Below are 27,311 nucleotides of genomic sequence, written 5' to 3' on the forward strand. Positions count from 1 at the left end.
CTGATCTCCCTGTTGGAGCTCAGTCTGGGGGGAGTTCTTTTTTCTCCTCATCTTTCCTGATGTTGTGCATTTTCCGCTGTTCGGTTCCGGGTCGCTGCTCTAGCGGCTGACCGGCCAGCTACCTAGCCTCACCTGTCTCCCCAATGTGATGTTTGTGTATTGTATGTACAGTTGGCGAGGTCAGTATCCTAATAGCCCCTTGAAAATAAATACAGTGCTCTGAATCTGAATCTGAAAAGATTACAGAAGACGACTCTGTTCAGTAAATATTACGCTCATGCTGTCAAGAAATACCAAAGGTAGGTAAAACTCTGGTTGTTGCAGCCATCCAGTATGACATGCTTTGTACTGTTCTGCTGCAGTTTGTGACACCTGGTGGATGAGTTGTGAAGGATGATGAAACAAACACTTCACTCAATGTTTTTCTTCTAAACTGGATGTAATTTTGGCAGCCGAGAGTTTTTCACAATCTATCCCAGCTGCAAATAGGAACACAACAAATAAATAACTTTACCCACTTGGATCCTTATCATTCAAGATTGTGAAAAGTTTCTCTACTCAGAGAATACTGGTGATTTTAGATGAGAGAGATGATTTGGAAGATGATGAAGGGGAAGAGTTTTCAGAACTCGAGGCCTTTTGTCTTCACTGTATAGGACAGAGAAGACAGGAAGGGAGGGAGAAGTGAGGAGAATAACACACAGGAAATGGTCTTGGGCAGCCTCAAACCAGGCCCTGGAGTCACGACTCTAACTTTCAGTACATGGGTCACCTGCTCAGCCAGGTAAGCTACAGCAGTCAGCAGTTTGTGAGTTTATTTGGAGACAATGATGACTATAAGTCAGGTAAAAAAAAATACTATCATCAACCAACAAGGGGAAAACAGTGAGCTTGAATGACCAAGCTTTGACCAAGGGTGGCTCACTCCTCGGTCTTCTTGCCCAAGGAGTGAACCATCCTGCATGGCTATCAATGTGGTGCAACCAAGGCCATCATACAGTACAGGCCATCCAAGCTGATTTTTAACTTTTCGTCCCAGATATCACCTTAAAAATCATCTAGATTAGGATATGTTGGCTGATCTGAATTGTGTTCTAGATCCAATCACAACAAACAGAGAGCTGTTGTGTGTCCAAGGTGAACAGGAAGAATATATACATGCATAAAGTCAATAAAGTCAGAAGGTTTGCTTTAGACTGTGCTGCAGTTTATCATCAAAGACTGACAAACAGGCACCATGCTGCCAATAAATGGCATCAAGTCTGACTTGAGGTTTTTCTTTTTGTTTTAATCAAGATTACATTTTATAGCAACCACAGCAGAGGTAACACGCTGCAGAGACTGCAGCGTGTTGTGCGCTCTGCTGAGAAGGTGATTGGCTGCAGACTCCCATCTCTGCAGGACCTGTACACCTCCAGGACACTGGGGCGTGCAGCTCAGATCTCAGCTGACCCTTCTCACCCTGGACACAGTCTGTTTGACCTGCTCCCCTCAGGCAGGAGGCTCCGGTCCATTCGCACCAGAACCTCTCGCCATAAGAACAGTTTCTTCCCCTCTGCTGTTGGACACATGAACAATAACCGTATGACTGTTCCCACCACTAACACATGACCCTACGCTGTGTTCACTGCATCATTCCATGTTTGGCACTGATCACCACCTGCACTCATGTATATATCTATCTACTTAGCACTTTTAATTCTTATTCTTATTTTTATTTTCATGTCTATTTAAGTGTTATTTATGACAGTATGTTTGCACTAAGCACCGCAGTAATTTCCTAATGTTGTAAACCTGCTCAACATTTGGCAATAAAACCCTTTCTGATTCTGATTCTGATTCTGAAGGTGTGCTTGAGGGGATATAGCTAAAACAGCTGGTTTCAGACTGAAGATGAACTGAGGTTCTGCACCCAAGTCTGCAGGTTCAGGGAGGAACAAACATCTGCTGCAACCAGATTGGTGAAACACTTGCTTTTACATGCATGGTGGGTCCTGCATTAAAGAAAGCATTTGAATTACTCAGTGAATCATGGCAGCCAGAGAAACATCCTTAGTTCCACTTTAAACTAAACTCTGCTTCGGTCTTCCACAGTGTGTTTTTTGTTTCTTTGTTGTTGTTGGCCTGCTCTCTCCTCTCACTCCATGTGAATATAAAGTATCACAACATTAGGCACATGCAGCCTAAGTGTTTAAACAAAGACTGATAACATAACAGCAGCAGTGATGATCAGAGTTTATAGTGAATCCAGCGTCTCGAGTACACAGAGTTCTGGAGGCATCAAAGAGGTTACAGTTGTATTGGAGAAATCCCAAAACTTTAGGATACAAATTCATACAAAGACAGAAAGCCTGGTGAAATAAATTACTGACACAGTTGGATGTTAAAAGTAAAGACATGAGTACAAATGTACTCACAGAGCTTTGTTGGAGGCTTTGACCACTGGCAGCAGCCTCAGAAGAGCCTCCTCTGAAGCAGAGTATTTCTGCAGGTCAAACACATCCAGATCTTTTTTTGATGACAGTAAGATGAAGACCAGAGCTGACCACTGAGCAGGAGACAGTTCATCTGTGGAGAGACTTCCTGATCTCAGGGACTGTTGGATCTCCTCCACTAGAGAACGATCATTCAGTTCATTCAGACAGTGGATCAGATTGATGCTTTTCTCTGCAGACAGATTCTCACTGAGCTTCTCCTTGATGTACTGGACTGTTTTCTTATTGGTCTGTGAGCTACTTCCTGTCTGTGTCAGCAGACCTCGTAGGAGAGTCTGATTGGTCTGCAGTGAAAGACCCAGGAGGAAGCGGAGGAACAAGTCCAGGTGTCCATTTGGACTCTGTAAGGCCTTGTGCACAGCACTCTGGTGGAGAGATTGGAGTTTTAGTTTGTTAAATAGTTTAGACCATGTAGAGGTTGTTTGTTGTTGTTCCATCAGATTGAGTCCAGAGTTGATGAAGGTCAGATGGACATGAACACTCCTGAACACTCAGATGGATGAAGCAGAACACCTTGTCCTGGTACAGTCCACTCTCCTCTTTAAAGATCTGTGTGAACACTCCTGAGTACACTGAGGCTGCTCTGATATCGATGCCACACTCTGTCAGGTCTGATTCATAGAAGATCAGGTTTCCTTTCTGCAGCTGATCAAAAGCCAGTTTTCCCAGAGACTCCATCATCTTCCTGCTCTCTGGACTCCAGTGTGGATCTGTCTCAGCTCCTCCATCATATTTGATACTCTTGACTTTGGCCTGAACCACCAGGAAGTGGATGTACATCTCAGTCAGGGTCTTGGGCAGCTGTCCTCCCTCTCTGGTTTCCAGCACATCCTCCAGAACTGTAGCAGTGATCCAGCAGAAGACTGGGATGTGGCACATGATGTGGAGGCTTCGTGATGTCTTGATGTGGGAGATGATCCTGCTGGCCTGCTCCTCATCTCTGAATCTCTTCCTGAAGTACTCCTCCTTCTGTGGGTCAGTGAACCCTCTGACCTCTGTCACCATGCCAACACAGTCAGGAGGGATCTGATTGGCTGCTGCAGGTCGTGTGGTTATCCAGAGGCGAGCAGAGGGAAGCAGTTTCCCCCTGATGAGGTTTATCAGCAGAACATCCACTGAGGTGGACTTTCTAGGGTCAGTTAGGATTGTAGTTTTGTGGAAGTCCAGAGGAAGTCGACACTCATCCAGACCATCAAAGATGAACACAACCTGGAAGTCTTCAAAGCTGCAGATTCCTGCTTCTTTGGTTTCAGTAAAGAAGTGATGAACAAGTCCCACCAAGCTGAACTTTTCCTCTTTCAGCACATTCAGCTCTCTGAAAGTGAATGGAAATATGAACTGGATGTCCTGGTTGGCTTTGTCTTCAGCCCAGTCCAGGCTGTATTTCTGTGTTAAGACTGTTTTCCCAATGCCAGCCACTCCCTTTGTCAGCACTGTTCTGATTGGTTCATCTCTTCCAGGTGAGGCTTTAAAGATGTCTTCTTGTCTGATTGTTGTTTCTGGTCTGTCTGGTTTCCTGGATGCTGTTTCAATCTGTCTGACCTCATGTTCATCATTGACCTCTGCAGTCCCTCCCTCTGTGATGTAGAGCTCTGTGTAGATCTGATTCAGGAGGGTTGGGTTTCCTGCTTTAGCGATGCCCTCAAACACACACTGGAACTTCTTCTTCAGAGCAGATTTAAGGTTACGATGACAAACTGCAGCTTGAAGTTCTGAATGAGAAGAAAAATAAACACTCAATTCCAAAAAGAACTAATCTTTAAAACATGTTGCTCCATCTTCCATCTCTGGAAAATGTTCATTTATCCAGCAGCTTAAATCTTTACAGAAATCCTCTTACTGCTCTGCAAACGGTCAGCCAGCTCCTCCTGCTTCATTCTCCTCAGGAAGTCCACTGTGATCTTCACAAATGCCTCTCTGCTACTGCTTCTCTGACTCTCTAAGCATTCTGGGTAACCTGGGCTCAGAACCTTCTGGATCTTCTTCAGCTCGTTCTTCACAAAAGTGATGATGTTGTCCTCCAGCAGCTGGAACATAATACTTCATGAATGAGCCAATCAGACTGAAATCATGGAGCCAAACATCAGATCCATGTTGGACACACTGACAATCCACTGGTCTACAAAGAGCAGCATGGAGATGGCTGAACAGAACAGATGTAACAGTAGTTGTTGTACATGTACAGACGATAAATATGGAGTCCAGCTGTGTTTGATGCTGCTGGGCAGACTGACCACTGGGAACCTCTGAGCTCTGCTGGTCCACTCTGTGGAGGAACCATGAAGGATTAGATCAACACAGGATAAAGATCCAGGAGTTTCTGCTCAAATAACTTCATCTGAATCAACTTTGTCAAGTTTTAAACTCTCAGATTGTGAACATATCAGTAATTTTCAGTCTGTTTTCATGGACGTCCTTTCAGTGGTGATGTCAGGAATGATTTTGAAGAAGCTCATTAAACTCAACCATCAGCAGATCACTGCTCCAAAACCAGAACATGATCCGAGGTCTCCCTCCACCACCAGAACACCAGCTTTACTAACGTGGTAGATCAGTGTAGTACAGATCAATAACTCATGAGTCATTTGATCAAAATCACTGAGTGCTTCACGTCTGACCCGCTGATGCTTCTGTAGACATTTTGCATATTTAATGAATGTCTGACAGTTTTACATTCGTTCTATGAACACAGTGGAAATGTTGTGTTATAGTCTCCATGTTTTTTCCAGCATCATAAATTCTTAAGTTCAGAAAATTAGATTCTTTCTTCACAGCTGAAAAACAACAACATTTATTCTCTATTGAAATCTGCATCGTCCACTCCAAAGGTCACAATCTGAAGGTAACATCTGGTTTTGTTCCCTGTGATTAAATCTGAGCGTCAGTATGGTGGGATTTATCCACTACATCCACACCACTGTGGTTCAGTGTTGTCCTGATGGAGTCTCATTAACAGCAGCCAGTATGATCCAGGCTTTAGCTGCTGGGTCTCTTTGTGACCTCTCAGACTGTTTAACAGATCAGACACAAAGAGAATCAGAGCAGCTCTGTTCTTTAAAGACAAACATGAACCCACTCAGGTCACACTTTCCCCACAGATATGAGCATCACTGTCCTCAAACAGCAAATGACCAAGTCTAACATTTGGATCTTTTCTCTTTCATTGTTTTCTTTTTAATGAATCTTTGTAACAATCTGAGGATGTTTCAGGTCATATTTATCCAGGAAACACAAACATGTAAAGGAGTCATCACAGCTCTCTGACCTCGTTGGTCCAGGTTCACCACTGAACTCTGGATCATGATCTTTGGACCGGTCACTCCTCACAGACGGACAGCTGGACCCTGCAGAGTCTGCTCTGTCCTCCTCTTCCTCCATCATCATCTTCAGTCAGTCTGAGAGGTAAACCACAAACACTCAGTGAGTTCACATTAACAGAAGTCACTGAGTTACTGTCGCTGACCTCTGACCTGTCATGTAACCTAGAAACCAGGTCAATATGTCTGTAGGTTCAGTCATCCAGGTCATGTGATCTAAGGAGCTTGGAGAGAAAAGAGACGTCTTTAAGTTTCTGGAAGACGTTTCATCCAAGAAGCTTCTTCAGTTCTAAAACCAAACGGTGGAGAGTCCCAGATATTTAAACCTGAGAGGGAAAGAGACGCTCACCATTGATCATGTGATGAGTCACATGATCAATGGTGGGTCAACAATATAACAACAATATAAACACTTATTTCAAGGAGGAAACTGAGAGCCTTTCCACCAGGAGCACAGACATCTGGGGCACAAACATCTGGAGCACAGACATCTGGAGCACAGAAACCTGGAGCACAGACATCTAAAGCACAAACACCTGGAGCACAGACATCTAAAGCACAAACACCTGGAGCACAGACATCTAGAGCACAAACACCTGGAGCACAGACATCTGGAGCACAGACATCTGGAGCACAGACATCTGGAGCACAAACACCTGGAGCACAGACATCTGGGGCACAGACATCTAGAGCACAAACACCAGGAGCACAGACATCTGGGGCACAGACATCTGGAGCACAAACACCAGGAGCACAGACATCTGGGGCACAGACACCTAGAGCACAAACACCAGGAGCACAGACATCTGGGGCACAGACATCTGGAGCACAAACACCAGGAGCACAGACATCTGGAGCACAGACACCTGGAGCACAGACATCTAAAGCACAAACACCTGGAGCACAGACATCTGGAGCACAGACATCTAGAGCACAAACACCTGGAGCACAGACATCTGGAGCACAGACATCTAGAGCACAAACACCTGGAGCACAGACATCTGGAGCACAGACATCTGAAGCACAGACATCTGGAGCACAAACACCTGGAGCACAGACATCTGGAGCACAGACACCTGGAGCACAGACATCTAAAGCACAAACACCTGGAGCACAGACATCTAGAGCACAAACACCTGGAGCACAGACATCTGGAGCACAGACATCTGGAGCACAAACATCTAGAGCACAGACATCTGGGGCACAGACATCTGGAGCACAAACACCAGGAGCACAGACATCTGGGGCACAGACATCTGGAGCACAAACACCAGGAGCACAGACATCTGGGGCACAGACATCTGGAGCACAAACACCTAGAGCACAGACATCTGGAGCACAGACATCTGGAGCACAAACACCTGGAGCACAGACATCTGGAGCACAAACACCAGGAGCACAGACATCTGGAGCACAGACATCTGGAGCACAAACACCTGGAGCACAGACATCTGGAGCACAAACACCTGGAGCACAGACATCTGGAGCACAAACACCAGGAGCACAGACATCTGGAGCACAGACATCTGGAGCACAAACACCTGGAGCACAGACATCTGGAGCACAAACACCAGGAGCACAGACATCTGGAGCACAAACACCTGGAGCACAAACATCTGGAGCACAGACATCTGGAGCACAAACACCAGGAGCACAGACATCTGGAGCACAGACACCTGGAGCACAGACATCTGGAGCACAAACACCTGGAGCACAGACATCTGGAGCACAGACACCTGGAGCACAGACATCTGGAGCACAGACATCTGGAACACAAACATCTGAAGCACAGACATCTAGAGCACAAACATCTGGAGCACAGACATCTGGAGCACAGACATCTGGAGCACAAACATCTGGAGCACAAACATCTGGAGCACAGACATCTAGAGCACAGACATCTGGAGCACAGACATCTGGAGCAGCATGTCGATGCTGTTGGCTGAGATCCTGAAGACTGAAGTCCAGGCAGCTCCAGCAATGATCCACTGATGTGTTTTTATTCCATGTATGAATGTTGTTATTGACAGAGATGACGTTTGTGTGTCAGTGATGCAGTGACTGTTGTTGTTACCTGTACAGGCTGGTTAGACTCTATGAAACAGATCATACAGATCTCTGCATGTTAGAAGAGACTATTAAAGGTCATGAATGAGACAAAGGCAGGGAGGCGTCCTTTACAGCTAAACAGCAGAGTGAGAGAACAGCCAGCACCTCTACATTTATCACATTATACAGCACATGTATGATACTGACAGGGATGAGAAGAATTTAGTGATTCTGATTCCATCATTGATATTACTTATTGATTCTCAGTAGCTCTGCTTTGACAGTCACCACCATCACTGAGCAGCATATCAAAGACATTTGTGCACATTTGTGGGTCAATGTTTGTGCATGTTGGAGGCATTTCCTCTTTGTTGTGATCAGTGTTGGTCATTACTCAAAAAAGTCATTATTACACATATTACACAGAACACTTTAATTAAAAGTAATGGAGTACGTTACTTCGTTACTCCTCATAACATTACTTTGATGTTACTGTGTAAAATGAACAAATGAGCATGTAACAACATAAAGCTGAGGTACAGCCCCACACACCAACACAGATCCTGATGAGGTCACGTGATGTTTCTCTGACTGTTTATGAACACAAATCAAAGATGAAACAGCACAAAGACACTTCAAAGTGATTCTACTGTAGAAACATGAACAGGTAGAAACCTGCAGCCTGACTGCTCATCACTTTGTTACCTGTTCAAGTTCAGCAGCAGCAGCTCACTTTATCACGGTGCTGGTCTGGGGTCAGTGTTTACTCAGCTTTAACGTCACTCTGGGTTCTTGGCTAGCTTAGCGTTAGCTTAGTGTTAGCATGCTGTGTGGCTAGCTTAGCGTCAGAGCTCTGCAGGTGTCTCGTGTGTAAATATTAATCACAGTGACAGTAAAGGAGGTAAAGGGCTGTGATGTACGGTGGCCCTGAGAGGCCAAACGGACTCCAACTTCAGAAAACACTTGCAAATAGAAAAATGCTGCAAAAAGAAAAACGCTGCAAAAAGAAAAACGCTGCAACAACACACACAACACAACGGAAATGTTTCTGGGGAGACAATAACCGGACGGACCAGTTGCATGAACCAAAACATGCTAACAAGTGCACTGGGACTGGAAGACACTTCAAAGAAGTGGAAGCGGATGTTTGTACTTTCAGCATTTACTTTGTTTTAAAGCCTTTACTTTATACGCCGTTCAATAGTCGACCTTAATCTTACAGAGAATGTGATGATTTTGTGGATAATTAAAGTCAGTCATATATCCACAAACACAACAAGCTGAAAGTCAGTGATGCTGCTCGGTTTGCAGTCCTGAATATCACGGCACAAGCAGGATTCACTGCACTGTTAATGTTAGCTATGTTATATTGCTGCCTCTGTTCGGTGGTGTCGAGCCAAATGGACTTTAACGTGTGTTTGAACGAGCTGACGGTTCACTCGTTAAGCTGAAAGAAAGATGCTTTAATCACAGCAGTCACACATGTGTCCACTGGACCATCTGGAACTCTTCTTGTTTAGCACTCGTAATAACACAAACACTAAATCCTCCTTCTCTGGTGCTGTTTTGTAGCAGTGTATACACCTGAGACTGTCACCTGTCTGTCTGTCCTGCACTCTCTCTCTGTTTCTTTCTCTCTGATTGTGGAATAAAAGTATGAACATGTATTTATAAGTCACACTTGTGTTTGAATCCTGCAGCTTATCACACATTTGATTTCCATGTGTGACGACTGCAAGTGTCCAGAGTGAGGACAGACTGAGGGACCCACTGCTGCACATCATCTGTGAGGCTTTGCACCCCTGATGATCCACCAGGACAAACTCAGCAGTGTGTGAGGAAGAGGAGGAAGAGCCAGCAGCAGCTGACAGATGAAGAGAATAGACAGACTGTTCCCTGTTTGTGAAGGACTGCTAGGAAAGTTTAACATAACTGTCTGTCCTGAATCAGTCTTATTAGGTAATGTTCAAATAATGTTATCATCCCAGTGTTTTCAGTGTGGGAGAAAGTACTCAGGGCCTTCAAGTTACACACTATGAAAGGCAGCAACAAGTTTAATATTCAGAAACCTAAAGTATGTATCAGCAGCAGAATGGAGCTAAAATAAATGTTTGTTTCAGTTCTATGAAGCTTTGAGTATTTTGGATCAGTAGCACTGCTGTGTTTGTTGCATCATATTGTTGTCATTGTTTATATGCTTTATATATTCTGAGGTAAGTTGATCTATAGTGTTACATCATATTCTATAAGGATGTTATGTGTTTGTAGACTTTCTGCCCAGTTTGACCCATTTAGCAGAAGTCAGCCTGTTTAAGGCTCTGATATCTATTCTGTATGACTTAAAGCAGTTATGACATGGTCTGATTTTCTCACCCAATAAAGGAATATTTCATATATCAGTCTACTCTTCATTTTATCAGAATCGGTTTTCACAGCTCGTACATTTTCTTTTTATAAATATATGTAAGCATTGAGCCAAAATTAGTAATGCCAACATACTGAAGGAACAACATTTGTCTCTTATATATGATACACCTATATATGCACTGTCAAAGATACTTGTCTTTGAGTGAAGATTTAAGGTGATAAGACATATAAATAACTGCAACGTGAATCTGTACTGAGGCTCAGTATTTGACACAGAGTTCATGTTCACTGCTGTAATAGCTAATAATGATTAATATAATAACTATCATATTGGCCATATTATATTTACATTACCAAAGTGATATGACTTTAGTCTCATGAACAACATTAGCTAATTGTTATTTACTAGCTAATCTTAAATGACTATTCAGTACAGAAATGAAGCCCAAAAATCATGTTTTACTGTCCTGTGGTCTCAGCCTCAGATACTTATCAAATCACACAAAGCTCTTGTAGAAACAAACAAACAAATGAACAAAATATGTTCTCCTTCATTTCTGTCAAACAAATTTGTATGACACGTTTCCAGCGTTTAGTATCATGGTTGCTAGGCAACCTGGGAAGCGCGACGGAGACCAGACCGCCCCATACAGACAAACTTGCAGTTTATTTTGCAAATCGAGCTCAACACTGCCCCTAGCGTCCTGGAGCACTTCCGTTGTGTTTTGGAATATGCAAGTGTTTTAGAGTTTGCATGTGTTTTGGAGTTTGTACGTGCTTTGTCTCTAGGGGCCACGGCGAAACATCTTCAAGCAACTTACAGAAGTCCAGATGCTTTTCTTTCCATGCTCCTTAAACTACGATGACCTGGACGACTTAGAACCTTCACAGGAAAGATGAAACACACTGAACAAAGAATGCAAGACTTTCACAATAAAACAGCAAACAAAGGAACGCAACACTGACACGTGAGCTTGACAGAGGAGTGGAGGAAAGGCAGACGAGAGTGAGCGAGGGAAAGAGGAGACAAGAGAGACATGACAGGCTGAGGAAATATAGAATGGAGCACCAGGCCTCACACAAACACAGACACACACAGAGACACACAGAGACACAGAGGGAATCTAATGATCAAGGAACTAAACAGGAAGTATAAGAAACTCAAAGCAGCATAAATAAGACTGTAAATGAACCAGAACATAAACCATAATACAAAACATCACCAAAACACAAGAAACGCAAAGTGCTGGGTCAAAGGGACCCAGAACCATTAAAGTTCTTTTCTTTGCTCTTCACTGTTTGAGTGAAAACAGACTCCACGTTAAACTATGACAGCACCGTCCCTGCTGCTGCTGTCAGACCTGTTATTCACTCACTGCTCGCCAGTGTTTCTAATGAGTTTTACTCATCCATGAGAGTTTAAAGCTTGCACTTACAAGCAATGTTCCCTCTAATTTTTCATGTGTCTGAGCGAACACACAAACTCCCTCAACAATCCCTTGGACCACTGTGAGCAACAGCAGACGTGTGCACTGTGGTCACGCCAGCGTCGAATCCATCCAAGTTACATGTTTATTAAAATAATCAATTTACAGCATTTACATTTCTGTTAGACTACTTTTAATTAACTGTTTTATCCCACTTACAATGAAAATGAAAAAAAAATCTTGTTCATGACCTGTGTAGCATGTTAACACTATTGGAAGTAAAAATAACTTGAACTCCAATTTTGAAAACACAACTTTCTTTTTTTTTTTTTATAAAGCTCTGACTTGTATTATGAGTCTGAGTCTGTGGTCTGGGAGACAAAATACAGTAAATAATGACCAATGTTGGGCAATTAATGATATAGTTACTTCTTCAAAAAAGTAACTGAGTTTTGCAAACAACAAAGTTTTTTGCAGCTGTTTACCTAAAAATGCAGCCAAGGTGTTTTTAAATAAACATTTCAAACTATTTACAGAACAATCAGCTGTTCTGCATCAAATCTGATGCCACACAAATTATTTGTGCCGCTCCAAAAATAATTTCTGTCCACTTGTCACGATCCTGGGTCTTATGACCCAGTGTTTTGAGTTTTAGTTCATTTTGATGTTTATAGTATGTTTAAGCTCATTAGGTCTCCTATGTTCATTTGCTTATTAGTTCCCCCTTGTGTTTCCAACCCATGTTAAGTCTCCCCTGCTCTTCATGTGTTTCATGTCTGTGTCTTACGTTGTCAAGTTCTGGTTGTCATGTCTGCGTCTCATTATGTTTCCTATTTTATTTTGAAGAGATCTTGTGTTTTTATATTATGGTCTATGTTTTGAGTCCTTTGTTGTACTGTTTCTTGTTTCCCTAGGTCTCAGTTATGGTTATCATAGGTTTAGTTCTTTGGCTTTGTAATATGGCTTCCCTGTGTTCCATGTTGTGTCTACTGTGACGTTTTTGTACCACGTTTCAGGTTCCTATGTTCTGTCTCCCCAGTTGCTGTTAAGTTTACATGTCTAGAGTTCAGTCAGTGTGTTTCCTGTTTTACTTTGAAGGTCCGTGTCTCATGTCAGTGTTTCTAGTTTTGCTTCCCTTGTCTCGTCCAGCCTGATTACTCCCAGCTGTGCTCTCCTTCTGTGTCTTGTTCCCTCGTTATCCCTCTGTGTATTTGAGCCCTGTGTTTCTCTTTGTCAGTGTCGTAGTCTCCCTCAGGGCTGTGTTCCCTTGCGTTTCAGTTTACCCATGTCCCAGTTTAGTTTACCATGCCATTCTGCAATAAAACAGCTTTTTAAGTTTAATTTTGTTGTCGTGAGTTTTGCGTTTGGGTCCTTCTCCTGCCTGTACACAGCCGAAACATGACACCACTATGCGATAAAGGAGAACAACAGCCTGATACCTGCAGGCCTGACAACAGCAGATGTATCACTGCTGTAACACCTGTAACATTCAGCAGTCGCCTCATTGTTCTGACACACACAACAACACTATTGACTACACTACACACTAACTACACAAGATTTGCTCTAAATGTCTCAAATCTCTCACATCTCAAAACACCGCCGTCACTCCGTTTCTTAACAACTAAATGCCATGTTTTGATTGGTCGACATGGTACATTTTTCGACCAATAGGAAAGGGTGGGGATTTTTGGTGTTGTTTTTGCTCACAGGCTTTTGAGCGTTTTCCTTATAAAACGCCGTTTTTACCGTTTCTTCCCGCAGTAAATATAAACAACGATAGTATTCAGGAAGAAAACCAAACATTGCAGATATTTTTATCATAACTCTGGTGTTACGTGGCCGATCAACACAATTTAAAAACTGGTATAAAGTCCACACTTTTTCCGTCAGTTGTTCTGTCTGTCCTGCTCACATCTCCAATGGTTGTACACGTTGTCATTAACGTGGCTTCACTCCACATCAGCGGCTTTGCTAGCTAAAACACCGGCACATATTTACTTTAATTTCAATTCAGGATAGAATTCTTTTTGTGTGGGCAACACAGATTTTCTCTGCGCAGAGACCGTGCCAACAGTGCGCAATTGCGCACGTGCGCAGCTTAGAGGGAACATTGCTTACAAGGTGACTACCAATAAAAATGAGTGTGCTTCACTGTCAGTGCTACGGTGATTCAACCAGTAGGTCGAATGACTTGATAATAAAAATATTTGTTTGATGCTTTGCATTGAGGCGCATTGTTGAATTTGCAGGGACACAATAACCACAGCCTCCCAGACACTGTTCAGAGAGGTGTACTGTTTTCCCTCCTTGTAAATCTCACATTTGATGATGGACCACAGGTTCTCAATGGGGTTCAGATCAGGTGAACAAGGTGGCCATGTCATTAGTTTTTCTTCTTTTATACCCTTTCTTGCCAGCCACGCTGTGGAGTACTTGGACGCGTGTGATGGAGCATTGTCCTGCATGAAAATCATGTTTTTCTTGAAGGATGCAGACTTCTTCCTGTACCACTGCTTGAAGAAGATGTCTTCCAGAAACTGGCAGTAGGACTGGGAGTTGAGCTTGACTCCATCCTCAACCCGAAAAGCCCCACAAGCTCATCTTTGATGATACCAGCCCAAACCACTACTCCACCTCCACCTTGCTGGCGTCTGAGTCGGACTGGAGCTCTCTGCCCTTTACCAATCCAGCCACGGGCCCATCCATCTGGCCCATCAAGACTCACTCTCATTTCATCAGTCCATAAAACCTTAGAAAAATCAGTCTTGAGATATTTCTTGGCCCAGTCTTGACGTTTCAGCTTGTGTGTCTTGTTCAGTGGTGGTCTTCTTTCAGCCTTTCTTACCTTGGCCATGTCTCTGAGTATTGCACACCTTGTGCTTTTGGGCACTCCAGTGATGTTGCATCTCTGAAATATGGCCAAACTGGTGGCAAGTGGCATCTTGGCAGCTGCACGCTTGACTTTTCTCAGTTCATGGGCAGTTATTTTGCGCCTTGGTTTTTCCACACGCTTCTTGCGACCCTGTTGACTATTTTGAATGAAACGCTTGATTGTTCGATGATCACGCTTCAGAAGCTTTGCAATTTTGAGACTGCTGCATCCCTCTGCAAGATATCTCACTATTTTTGACTTTTCTGAGCCTGTCAAGTCCTTCTTTTGACCCATTTTGCCAAAGGAAAGGAAGTTGCCTAATAATTATGCACACCTGATATAGGGTGTTGATGTCATTAGACCACACCCCTTCTCATTACAGAGATGCACATCACCTGATATGCTTAATTGGTAGTAGGCTTTCGAGCCTATACAGCTTGGAGTAAGACAACATGCATGAAGAGGATGATGTGGACAAAATACTCATTTGCCTAATAATTCTGCACTCCCTGTATATGAATCGCGTGATTGGCTGGATTATGGGATAAGGTGGCATCGTTCTAATCCCATACGGGAGCAGCCAGTCACTGACCGACTAACACTGCAAAACAGAATTGTTGAAATATTAATTTTAATTTTAATTTCAATTGAGATTTGATTTTTTTTTTTTTTTGTGCGCAACGCAGATATTCTGTGCGCAGAGACGTGCCAGCAGTGCGCAGTTGCACGCGTGCAGCTTAGAGGGAACATTGGGCACCACCACAGTTCACTTCAACAAAACTTGACTTCAGATTTGTTTTCATGTTTTGATCCAGTGATGAGAGCCGTTTCCCCCATGTCCAGTCCTTGTACTAAGCTAGGCTAAACATGTCCAGTGCCTTTCTCTGTGCAGCTTTTAATCTGATGTAGAGTGGGTAGAGGTAAGGTAGAAATTGAGGAAGAAGAAAATGACTTCATCAATCAACATGCAGCTACCAACCCAAATGGTGAGGTGGTGGTTAGTTATTTCTGTTGTTTATGATCCCCTACATTATCCTACATTCAAATATATCCTCCAGCTACAATAGTGTTTGTGTTCTTAAAAGGATTTCATGAATGTGTTATTGTTAATGTACATCTGTATGAAACAAAGAGGAAGTGAGGTTTATCCTTCATGATCACAAACTGTTCCAGCATGTAAACCTGAGATCTGTGTGGAGCAGCTGACCTGTACGATGTGCTCAACACAAACATTATTTACCATCAGTTACTGTGTGACTGAACCACGTGGGTGTATGAAACATCGCTTTTAGTTTTAATAGCACATGGCAACATTCAGACGTGAATCTATACAGTAACAATTTGATTTCTTACACTGAGGAGACTGTTGAAGGGAACGATGAGGGGAAACTGTAACAGCAGCAACAGAAACCCAGGAGACAAAGCTGAGGTCTGGGTTCCTCTATGCTACACACAGCCTCCTGCTCCTGTGCTTTAGTAAACACATAAATATCTCCAAGTACACTTACTTCAGAAACTCTAGTAAACTCATTACAAGTTTACTTCAGCTTTAAATTACTCACAACATCAGCACACATGAGTAAACAAAGTAACTCACACAGCTACTGTTCAAGTTTAGTCATCTTTAATACAAATATACCTCATTATTATGAATCTCACAGCTTCCTGCTCATTGAACTGAACAATAATTCTGTTTTATCATTAAAACAAAATATGTGACTGTAAAAAAATCTTCAGACAGTAATTAAGAATCTCTAAGCAATCCAAAGATAAAGAAAGGTTCACCTGCCAATTCTATAAAGCTTGGTTGTTTATACAATAATATAATTTAATGATCAGCAGTGGGGATGTTTGGATCCTGACCTGAGAGTTTCCAGTGTACAATGTGGACTCTGCAGTGCAGCAGACAGAAGCTTCACTCCTGAATTCCGCAGGTCATTGTTACTCAGGTCCAGCTCTTTCAGACTAGAGGACTGGGAGTTGAGAACTGAGGACAGAGCATCACAGCTTCTCTCTGAGAGGTTACAGCCACTCAGTCTGGAAGAAAAAAAACAAAAATTAATTAAATCAGTCAAATGAAACATTTTTTAATGCCAGCATACAATACAATTATTGTTTAACTAAATAGCTTCATTAAAACACAACTCTTCTTCTATATCAGCACTTACTCCTTGTAAGCTCCACCTGCTCCACCTTCTGAGTCAGACGACATGAAAACAAACTGTAAATCTAGTAGAAACATGATTGGAAATCTTCTCAGATCCATTTGTACATTTAGAGCCTGATACTGAAATATAGCAGCACGGTCATTCACAGCAGCAAAGGGTTCTTGCTGATCTGAGCTGGCTTGGCCCTGGCTTATTGAAGATTAAAGAAAGCGGATTCAGCTGTTCAAAACCCCACAAGGCTGCCCGCTGTGACTGAAACAATGGGACGGGTCTTGACTTCTCAAAATAGGCTCATTGAACGCAGCACGGATATGATCTTGAAGAAGCTCATGGCGGTCGTGAGTTCTCAGACTTTGCTCTTTGAGCGCAAAACTGATAACCTCTCGGAGAAGCTCGTGGCTCTCCAACGGGAGATTGAGAGACGAGTGACGGACTGTTAGATCAGCTGTGAAATTGACATGCAGTTGTTCGCACCAAAGAAAACCACAATCATTTCATGCGGCTAACATACCGGCGCCAGCTGTGGTCTCAAGGCTGGAGCTGAACATAACAAATCTCACCCTGATAACAGACTGTGTTTAGACTGTTCCTTCCCATCCTAAGCATGCTTATCCCCTCCCGGTGCAGACGGTGGGTCGAGGGGACCAGCGCAAATGCTGCAGGCCGCTGTCTACACCGGCTGTCTCTCACCTTTTACCCATCCCTGTTGCTTGTCATGTGTTTCTATGGCGCATTAAGAGTTTTCATGTGTTCTGTGCTAAGATCATTTTTTTCTGTTCTCAAACTGATCTCCCTGTTGGAGCTCAGTCTGGGGGAAGTTCTGTTTTCTCCTCATCTTTCCTGATGTTGTGCATTTTCTGCTGTTCGGTTCCGGGTCGCTGCTCTAGCGGCTGACCGGCCAGCTACCTAGCCTGACCTGTCTCCCCAATGTGATGTTTGTGTATTGTATGTACGGTTGGCGAGGTCAGTATCCTAATTGCCCCTTGAAAATAAATACAGTGTTCTGAATCTGAATCTGAAAAGATTACAGAAGACGACTCTGTTCAGTAAATATTACGCTCATGCGGTCAAGAAATACCAAAGGTAGGTAAAACTCTGGTTGTTGCAGCCATCCAGTATGACATGCTTTGTACTGTTCTGCTGCAGTTTGTGACACCTGGTGGATGAGTTGTGAAGGATGATGAAACAAACACTTCACTCAATGTTTTTCTTCTAAACTGGATGTAATTTTGGCAGCCGAGAGTTTTTCACAATCTATCCCAGCTGCAAATAGGAACACAACAAATAAATAACTTTACCTACTTGGATCCTTATCATTCAAGATTGTGAAAAGATTCTCTACTCAGAGAATACTGGTGATTTTAGATGAGAGATTTGGAAGATGATGAAGGGGAAGAGTTTTCAGAACTTGAGGCCTTTTGTCTTCACTGTATAGGACAGAGAAGACAGGAAGGGAGGGAGAAGTGAGGAGAATAACACACAGGAAATGGTCTTGGGCAGCCTCAAACCAGGCCCTGGAGTCACGACTAACCTTCAGTACATGGGTCACCTGCTCAGCCAGGTAAGCTACAGCAGTCAGCAGTGTGTGAGTTAATTTGAAGACAATGATGACTATAAGTCAGGTAAAAAAAGAATACTTATCAACCAACAAGGGGAAAACAGTGAGCTTGAATGACCAAGCTTTGACCAAGGGTGGCTCACTCCTCGGTCTTCTTTCCCAAGGAGTGAACCACCCTGCATGGCCATCAATGTGGTGCAACCAAGGCCATCATACAGTACAGGCCATCCAAGCTGATTTTTAACTTTTCGTCCCAGATACCACCTTAATAATCATCTAGATTAGGATATGTTGGCTGATCTGAATTGTGTTCTAGATCCAATCACAACAAACAGAGAGCTGTTGTGTGTCCAAGGTGAACAGGAAGAATATATAAATGCATAAAGTCAATAAAGTCAGAAGGTTGTCTTTAGACTGTGCTGCAGTTTATCATCAAAGACTGACAAACAGGCACCATGCTGCCAATAAATGGCATCAAGTCTGACTTTAGTTTTTTCTTCTTTTTTTTTTTTTAAATCAAGATTAAATTTTATAGCAACCACAGCAGAGAAAACCAGTGAAGGTGTGCTTGAGGGGATATAGCTAAAACAGCTGGTTTCAGACTGAAGATGAACTGAGGTGCTGTACCCAAGTCTGCAGGTTCAGGGAGGGACAAACATCTGCTGCAACCAGATTGGAGTGAGAGGAGACAGCAGGCCAACAACAACAAAGAAACAAAAAACACACTGTGGAAGACCGAAGCAGAGTTTAGTTTAAAATGTAACTAAGGATGTTTCTCTGACTGCCAGGATTCACTGAGTAATTTAAATTCTTTCTTTAATGCAGGACTCACCATGCATGTAAAAGCAAGTGTTTCACCAATATTTGTGACTAAACATAGACCTGCAGTAGAACTGTATCTAGGAGCATGCATGTCAATATAAAGTATCACAACATTACGCACATGCAGCCTAAGTTTTTAAACAAAGACTGATAACATAACAGCAGCAGTGAAGATCAGAGTTTATGGTGAATCCAGCGTCTCGAGTACACCGAGTTCTGGAGGCATCAAAGAGGTTACAGTTGTATTGGAGAAATCCCAAAACTTTAGGATACAAATTCATACAAAGACAGAAAGCCTGGTGAAATAAATGACTGACACAGTTGGATGTTAAAAGTAAAGACATGAGTACAAATGTACTCACAGAGCTTTGTTGGAGGCTTTGACCACTGGCAGCAGCCTCAGAAGAGCCTCCTCTGAAGCAGAGTATTTCTTCAGGTCAAACACATCCAGATCTTTTTCTGATGACAGTAAGATGAAGACCAGAGCTGACCACTGAGCAGGAGACAGTTCATCTGTGGAGAGACTTCCTGATCTCAGGGACTGTTGGATCTCCTCCACTAGAGAACGATCATTCAGTTCACTCAGACAGTGGATCAGATTGATGCTTTTCTCTGCAGACAGATTCTCACTGAGCTTCTCCTTGATGTACTTGACTGTTTCCTGATTGGTCTGTGAGCTACTTCCTGTCTGTGTCAGCAGACCTCGTAGGAGTCTGATTGGTCTGCAGTGAAAGACCCAGGAGGAAGCGGAGGAACAAGTCCAGGTGTCCATTTGGACTCTGTAAGGCCTTGTTCACAGCACTCTGGTGGAGAGATTGAAGTTTTAGTTTGTTAAATAATTTAGATTTCTTGGAGGTTGTTTGTTGTTCCATCAGATTGAGTCCAGAGTTGATGAAGGTCCGATGGACATGAAGAGCAGCCAGAAACTCCTGAACACTCAGATGGATGAAGCAGAACACCTTGTCCTGGTACAGTCCACTCTCCTCTTTAAAGATCTGTGTGAACACTCCTGAGTACACTGAGGCTGCTCTGATATCGATGCCACACTCTGTCAGGTCTGATTCATAGAAGATCAGGTTTCCTTTCTGCAGCTGATCAAAAGCCAGTTTTCCCAGAGACTCCATCATCTTCCTGCTCTCTGGACTCCAGTGTGGATCTGTCTCAGCTCCTCCATCAAACTTGACCTTCTTCACTTTGGCCTGAACCACCAGGAAGTGGATGTACATCTCAGTCAGGTTCTTGGGCAGCTGTCCTCCCTCTCTGGTTTTCAGCACATCCTCCAGAACTGTAGCAGTGATCCAGCAGAAGACTGGGATGTGACACATGATGTGGAGGCTTCGTGATGTCTTGATGTGGGAGATGATCCTGCTGGCCTGCTCCTCATCTCTGAATCTCTTCCTGAAGTACTCCTCCTTCTGTGGGTCAGTGAACCCTCTGACCTCTGTCACCATGCCAACACAGACAGGAGGGATCTGATTGGCTGCTGCAGGTCGTGTGGTTATCCAGAGGCGAGCAGAGGGAAGCAGTTTCCCCCTGATGAGGTTTATCAGCAGCACATCCACTGAGGTGGACTTTCTAGGGTCAGTTAGGATTGTAGTTTTGTGGAAGTCCAGAGGAAGTCGACACTCATCCAGACCATCAAAGATGAACACAACCTGGAAGTCTTCAAAGCTGCAGATTCCTGCTTCTTTGGTTTCAGTAAAGAAGTGATGAACAAGTCCCACCAAGCTGAACTTTTCCTCTTTCAGCACATTCAGCTCTCTGAAAGTGAATGGAAATATGAACTGGATGTCCTGGTTGGCTTTGTCTTCAGCCCAGTCCAGGCTGTATTTCTGTGTTAAGACTGTTTTCCCAATGCCAGCCACTCCCTTTGTCAGCACTGTTCTGATTGGTTCATCTCTTCCAGGTGAGGCTTTAAAGATGTCTTCTTGTCTGATTGTTGTTTCTGGTCTGTCTGGTTTCCTGGATGCTGTTTCAATCTGTCTGACCTCATGTTCATCATTGACCTCTGCAGTCCCTCCCTCTGTGATGTAGAGCTCTGTGTAGATCTGATTCAGAAGAGTTGAGTTTCCTGCTTTAGCGATCCCCTCAAACACACACTGGAACTTCTTCTTCAGTGCAGATTTAAGGTTACGGTGACAAACTGCAGCTTGAAGTTCTGAATGAGAAGAAAAATAAACACTCAATTCCAAAAAGAACTAATCTTTAAAACATGTTGCTCCATCTTCCATCTCTGGAAAATGTTCATTTATCCAGCAGCTTAAATCTTTACAGAAATCCTCTTACTGCTCTGCAAACGGTCAGCCAGCTCCTCCTGCTTCATTCTCCTCAGGAAGTCCACTGTGATCTTCACAAATGCCTCTCTGCTACTGCTTCTCTGATTCTCTAAGCATTCTGGGTAATCTGGACTCAGAACCTTCTGGATCTTCTTCAGCTCGTTCTTCACAAAAGTGATGATGTTGTCCTTCAGCAGCTGGAACAGAATATTTATGAATGAGCCAATCAGACTGAAATCATGGAGCCAAACATCAGATCCATGTTGGACACACTGACAATCCACTGGTCTACAAAGAGCAGCATGGAGATGACTGAACAGAACAGATGTAACAGTAGTTGTTGTACATGTACAGACCATAAATATGGAGTCCAGCTGTGTTTGATGCTGCTGGGCAGACTGACCACTGGGAACCTCTGAGCTCTGCTGGTCCACTCTGTGGAGGAACCATGAAGGATTAGATCAACACAGGATAAAGATCCAGGAGTTTCTGCTCAAATAACTTCATCTGAATCAAGTCTGTCAAGTTTTAAACTCTCAGATTGTGAACACATCAGTAATTTTCAGTCTGTTTTCATGGACGTCCTTTCAGTGGTGATGTCAGGGATGATTTTGAAGAAGCTCATCAAACTGAACCTTCAGCAGATCACTGCTCCAAAACCAGAACATGATCCGAGGTCTCCCTCCACCACCAGAACACCAGCTTTACTAACGTGGTAGATCAGTGTAGTACAGATCAATAACTCATGAGTCATTTGATCAAAATCACTGAGTGCTTCACGTCTGACCCTCTGATGCTTCTGTAGACATTTTGCATATTTAATGAATGTCTGACAGTTTTACATTCGTTCTATGAACACAGTGGAAATGTTGTGTTATAGTCTCCATGTTTTTTCCACCATCATAAATTCTTAAGTTCACAAAATTAGATTCTTTCTTCACAGCTGAAAAACAACAACATTTATTCTCTATTGAAATCTGCATCGTCCACTCCAAAGGTCACAATCTGAAGGTAACATCTGGTTTTGTTCCCTGTGATTAACTCTGAGCATCAGTATGGTGGGATTTATCCACTACATCCACACCACTGTGGTTCAGTGTTGTCCTGATGGAGTCTCATTAACAGCAGCCAGTATGATCCAGGCTTTAGCTGCTGGGTCTCTTTGTGACCTCTCAGACTGTTTAACAGATCAGACACAAAGAGAATCAGAGCAGCTCTGTTCTTTAAAGACAAACATGAACCCACTCAGGTCACACTTTCCCCACAGATATGAGCATCACTGTCCTCAAACAGCAAATGACCAAGTCTAACATTTGGATCTTTTCTCTTTCATTGTTTTCTTTTTAATGAATCTTTGTAACAATCTGAGGATGTTTCAGGTCATATTTATCCAGGAAACACAAACATGTAAAGGAGTCATCACAGCTCTCTGACCTCGTTGGTCCAGGTTCACCACTGAAGGCTGGAGGTAAATCTTTGGACCGGTCACTCCTCACAGACGGACAGCTGGACCCTGCAGACTCTGCTCTGTCCTCCTCTTCCTCCATCATCATCTTCAGTCAGTCTGAGAGGTAAACCACAAACACTCAGTGAGTTCACATTAACAGAAGTCACTGAGTTACTGTCGCTGACCTCTGACCTGTCATGTGACCTAGAAACCAGGTCAATATGTCTGTAGGTTCAGTCATCCAGGTCATGTGATCTAAGGAGCTTGGAGAGAAAAGAGACGTCTTTAAGTTTCTGGAAGACGTTTCATCAGAGAAGCTTCTTCAGCTCTAAAACCAAACTGTGGAGAGTCCCAGATATTTAAACCTGAGAGGGAAAGAAAATCATGTCGCTGACCCACCACTGATGTTATTTCAAGGAGGAAACTGAGAGCCTTTTCACCAGGAGCACAAACATCAGCTCCTGCAATGATCCACTGATGTGTTTTTATTCCATGTATGAATGTTGTTATTGACAGAGATGACGTTTGTGTGTCAGTGATGCAGTGACTGTTGTTGTTACCTGTACAGGCTGGTTAGACTCTATGAAACAGATCATACAGATCTCTGCATGTTAGAAGAGACTATTAAAGGTCATGAATGAGACAAAGGCAGGGAGGCGTCCTTTACAGCTAAACAGCAGAGTGAGAGAACAGCCAGCACCTCTACATTTATCACATTATACAGCACATGTATGATACTGACAGGGATGAGAAGAATTTAGTGATTCTGATTCCATCATTGATATTACTTATTGATTCTCAGTAGCTCTGCTTTGACAGTCACCACCATCACTGAGCAGCATATCAAAGACATTTGTGCACATTAACTGCATGTTGTGGGTCAAATGTTTATGCATGTTGGAGGCATTTCCTCTTTGTTGTGGTCAGTGTTGATCATTACTCAAAAAAGTTATCCGATTGTTCAGTGATGACGTGACGAATCCTACTTCCGGGCCTAAAGTAGTCTGCGTTTAATATGGCTTTTGTGTTGTTAACATGTTTAATGTTATGTATTTTCTTCTATTTAATCTCAAAAAGCTCCTAAAACAGTCAGTGATCACTGTTGACCTCCCTCGGCTTTTATTACCGCTAATCATTTATTTAAGATCAGTTTTTAAAACCTTAGGATGTAACTACAGCCCAGCCCATGCAGCAGTATATGAATGACTAACCTCGTATTGTGGATGGATTATCTCAGTTGTTCTCCTGGCTGAAGTTTGGTCCTTTTACAGCATCCTGCCATGCGATTACATTTGTTCCTGACCACCGAGAACACTCACGTTAACTTTTATCGAGTGGAAAAAAAGTTAGCTTGTTTATATTATGCTAACATAGCTGTGTCGCTAGCGGTCACGTAGCACATCATTATATACCAGCTAGCCCAACTTCAGTAACCCTACAAACGTCCCTGCTGTTTAGTTTTTTGTCTTCATTTATGCTGGAAGTGATAACAGAGCTGTACGTTTTAATTTGTTTCCAAAACCCCGCAGTCAGGACATGCTATATTGTAGTTAGATAGAAGCTAGCGAGCTAACTCTCTGCTAACTTCTAACTCCGTTAAATGTCATAAATTCCGTTTTCATGGATGTCTGGATGTTAAACTCAATTGTTACACCTGGAAGAGCAGAACGCTGATCATTTTATTAAAGATGAAAGACTTTAGACAGTTTTTCAACTCTCAGTAATGCCATAGTGATCGTTTGAGATATGGACCTGCAGCGGAGTTTAGGCCCAGACACGGCTAGTGACGTCAGACTGAACAACCGGATTATTACACATATTACACAGAACACTTTAATTAAAAGTAATGGAGTACGTTACTTCATTACTCCTCATAACATTACTTTGATGTTACTGTGTAAAATGAACAAATGAGCATGTAACAACATAAAGCTGAGGTACAGCCCCACACACCAACACAGATCCTGATGAGGTCACGTGATGTTTCTCTGACTGTTTATGAACACAAATCAAAGATGAAACAGCACAAAGACACTTCAAAGTGATTCTACTGTAGAAACATGAACAGGTAGAAACCTGCAGCCTGACTGCTCATCACTTTGTTACCTGTTCAAGTTCAGCAGCAGCAGCTCACTTTATCACGGTGCTGGTCTGGGGTCAGTGTTTACTCAGCTTTAACATCACTCTGGGTTCTTGGCTAGCTTAGCGTTAGCTTAGTGTTAGCATGCTGTGTGGCTAGCTTAGCGTCAGAGCTCTGCAGGTGTCTCGTGTGTAAATATTAATCACAGTGACAGTAAGGAGGTAAAGGGCTGTGACGTCATCACGTACGCTGCGTCCTCTGTGGGCTCTGAGTGAACTCACAAAGTACAAACTACAAGTACACAAACACAAACGTAGCTCAGAGTGGCGTACACAGTTGGCCTCGTTGGTCCAGCTGTGAGTCCGTTACCGTGAACTATGGAGCGGCAGATTTGTGCTGAACTAAGCTGCACACAGCTGATGTTAGCCAGGAAACATTACACACTGACTTTAATGGAGAGACCGGAAATACAAACACACACAGTTTGTTGTGTGAAGAAATCAAACATGAGCTGAACAAACAGTAAAGTTCCTAAAGACAAACTGTTAAAGGAGGAAACAAAGCAAACTTACAGTTTCTTCACACACCAACAACAAGCTCCACTCCACACCTGGACACTAAACACGGACACACAGGTGAGCTGCTTCCTGGAAGGAGGCGGGGCTCCACCTGAAACTCAGCACAGGTGGGAGGGGCTCAGCTCTGTGTGTGCTGATGTGTTAACTTTAAAAATATGCCGTCTGACTGCTCAGACTGAGTCAGAGTAAAGTTCACATGCTGACGTGTGGAGACATGAAACCTTGTTGTAGCTGCAGGTGTGAACACACTGATCCCAGATCAGCTCTGCTGTATTTGTAACATGAACATTTCTGCTGCAAAGCTTCAAATGTTCAGCATGTTTCTCTGTTTCCAGTCTATAGATCCAGTCACACTTTCTACCTTCACCTGTGCAGTAAAGACTGAGAGCAGAGCTGAAACCAACCGTCCAGTCAGTGAGCAGCATCAACACCTGAGCTTCATTCAGACTCTGTTATTGAAGATGTTGTTGGTACAAAGTTCATCTGCTGCTCACATGAATCCATGAAAGATTTATTTCACTGAATGTTTCTTCAAAGCTCATTTCAACCTGTTGAAGTCATGAATGAAAGTGCAGACTGAGAGTGGATCACATGATGTTTAAGGTGTGTCATGTGACATGTTCAGTATTGTCACACATGTCTAGATTGTCCCTGATATCATAACTGCTCAAACACTGATGATTATATTTGAAGAATTATTACTGATGGCAGCAAAGTTTGAATGGAGCTCTCTGTCTGTGCTGATTTGTCGCCCTCTGGAGGTCAAAACACAAACTGCACGATGTTACTGTAACCACCACAGTGACAGGAAGTGTTTTTATGACTGAAACACTGAAATGATGCTAACGGCTGTCGTTAGGCTCACTGACAGCAGTGCTGATGTGTTCATGTCAAACACTGGCTCAGGTCAGACTCCTTCATCCTTCTCCAACGTGAGGCTGCCCTCAGACCCACAGGAGCTCTGACCTTTGACCTCCTGACCCTAAACATTTTAGTCTTGTTGCATCTTTAAATGCAAATCCATCCAAACTGTAGCCGAGCAAAAGAAGCTGGAAGTTGTTCTATGAATGATGTTGTCGAAGGAGCTTGGAAAGAAAAGCGTCTGGACTTCTTTAAGTTGCTTGAAGAGGGACTTGGACGTCTTAACGCCCACTCACATCCTGGGCCATTTGATCACAGGAAATCACATGATAGCGTGGGGCTAGATCTCACAATGGGTTCACCCAAAACCTTGGCTGATTGAGACCCACACCCGTTTTCACACCTTGGGTCGTGTGATTAGGTGGAGGATCAACAGCGGCTCCATGTCCCTGAATTTAAACTGAATCTAAACACACCGTGCACAATGCCAAGTTAGATAAGGGTTAAAAGAACAAGATAAGAATAAATAAAAAGATAAAATAAGGATAAAAAATAACTTTAAAAAATAAAATAAAAAGATAAATAACTGCAAATAAGTACAAATAAGTAACTGAAGACACGTGTGGTCTGCAGATGTCGATGTACATGGATGTACAAAGGAGTTTAATGTGCAAAATGAACTTAGTGTGCAAAGTGACCTGATGTGCAAACTGCAGTTTGAGGTCGGTCAGCTGTTCAGGAGTCTGATAGCAGTGGGGAAGATGGAGTTGTTGAGTCTGGATGTTCTAGATTTCACACTTCTGAACCTTCGTCTCGAGGGCAGAGGTGTGTCTCTCCTCTGGACTCTGTGATGGTAGCTGCTCTGCAGAGAGGGCAGCAGGGTCCTGATGATCTTCTCCACAGTTGTTATCACTCTCTGCAGGCGTTTGCGGTTTGCAGTAGTGCTGCCGTACCATGCAGTGATGCAGCTGGTCAGGGTGCTCTCCACAGT

The 27,311-nt window shown here is 43.2% G+C and overlaps 1 protein-coding gene and 1 pseudogene across 2 annotated transcripts in view; both read right to left on the reverse strand.

The window, feature by feature from the left end:
- The window catches only part of LOC146391929 (protein NLRC3-like), a 152,152-nt gene extending 126,675 nt beyond the window's left edge, over positions 1 to 25,477 (reverse strand). The window contains exon 1 of the mRNA XM_084915525.1: positions 25,454 to 25,477. The gene's annotated coding sequence lies outside the window, so the exon portion shown is untranslated. The remainder of the gene's footprint in view (positions 1 to 25,453) is intronic.
- Positions 1,182 to 25,537, reverse strand: LOC146391931 (protein NLRC3-like; annotated as a pseudogene). Its single transcript, XR_014798847.1, has 5 exons — positions 25,454 to 25,537; positions 22,789 to 22,918; positions 21,711 to 21,789; positions 4,336 to 4,522; positions 1,182 to 4,207 (listed from the first exon to the last, which is right to left on the reverse strand). The product of XR_014798847.1 is annotated as a protein NLRC3-like (transcript).
- Between the last annotated feature and the right edge of the window lie 1,774 nt (positions 25,538 to 27,311).

Source organism: Perissodus microlepis, chromosome 3 (genome assembly GCF_051167445.1).
Source record: "Perissodus microlepis isolate ML-2025 ecotype Zambia chromosome 3, ASM5116744v1, whole genome shotgun sequence".
Classification (NCBI taxonomy): Eukaryota; Metazoa; Chordata; class Actinopteri; order Cichliformes; family Cichlidae; genus Perissodus; species Perissodus microlepis.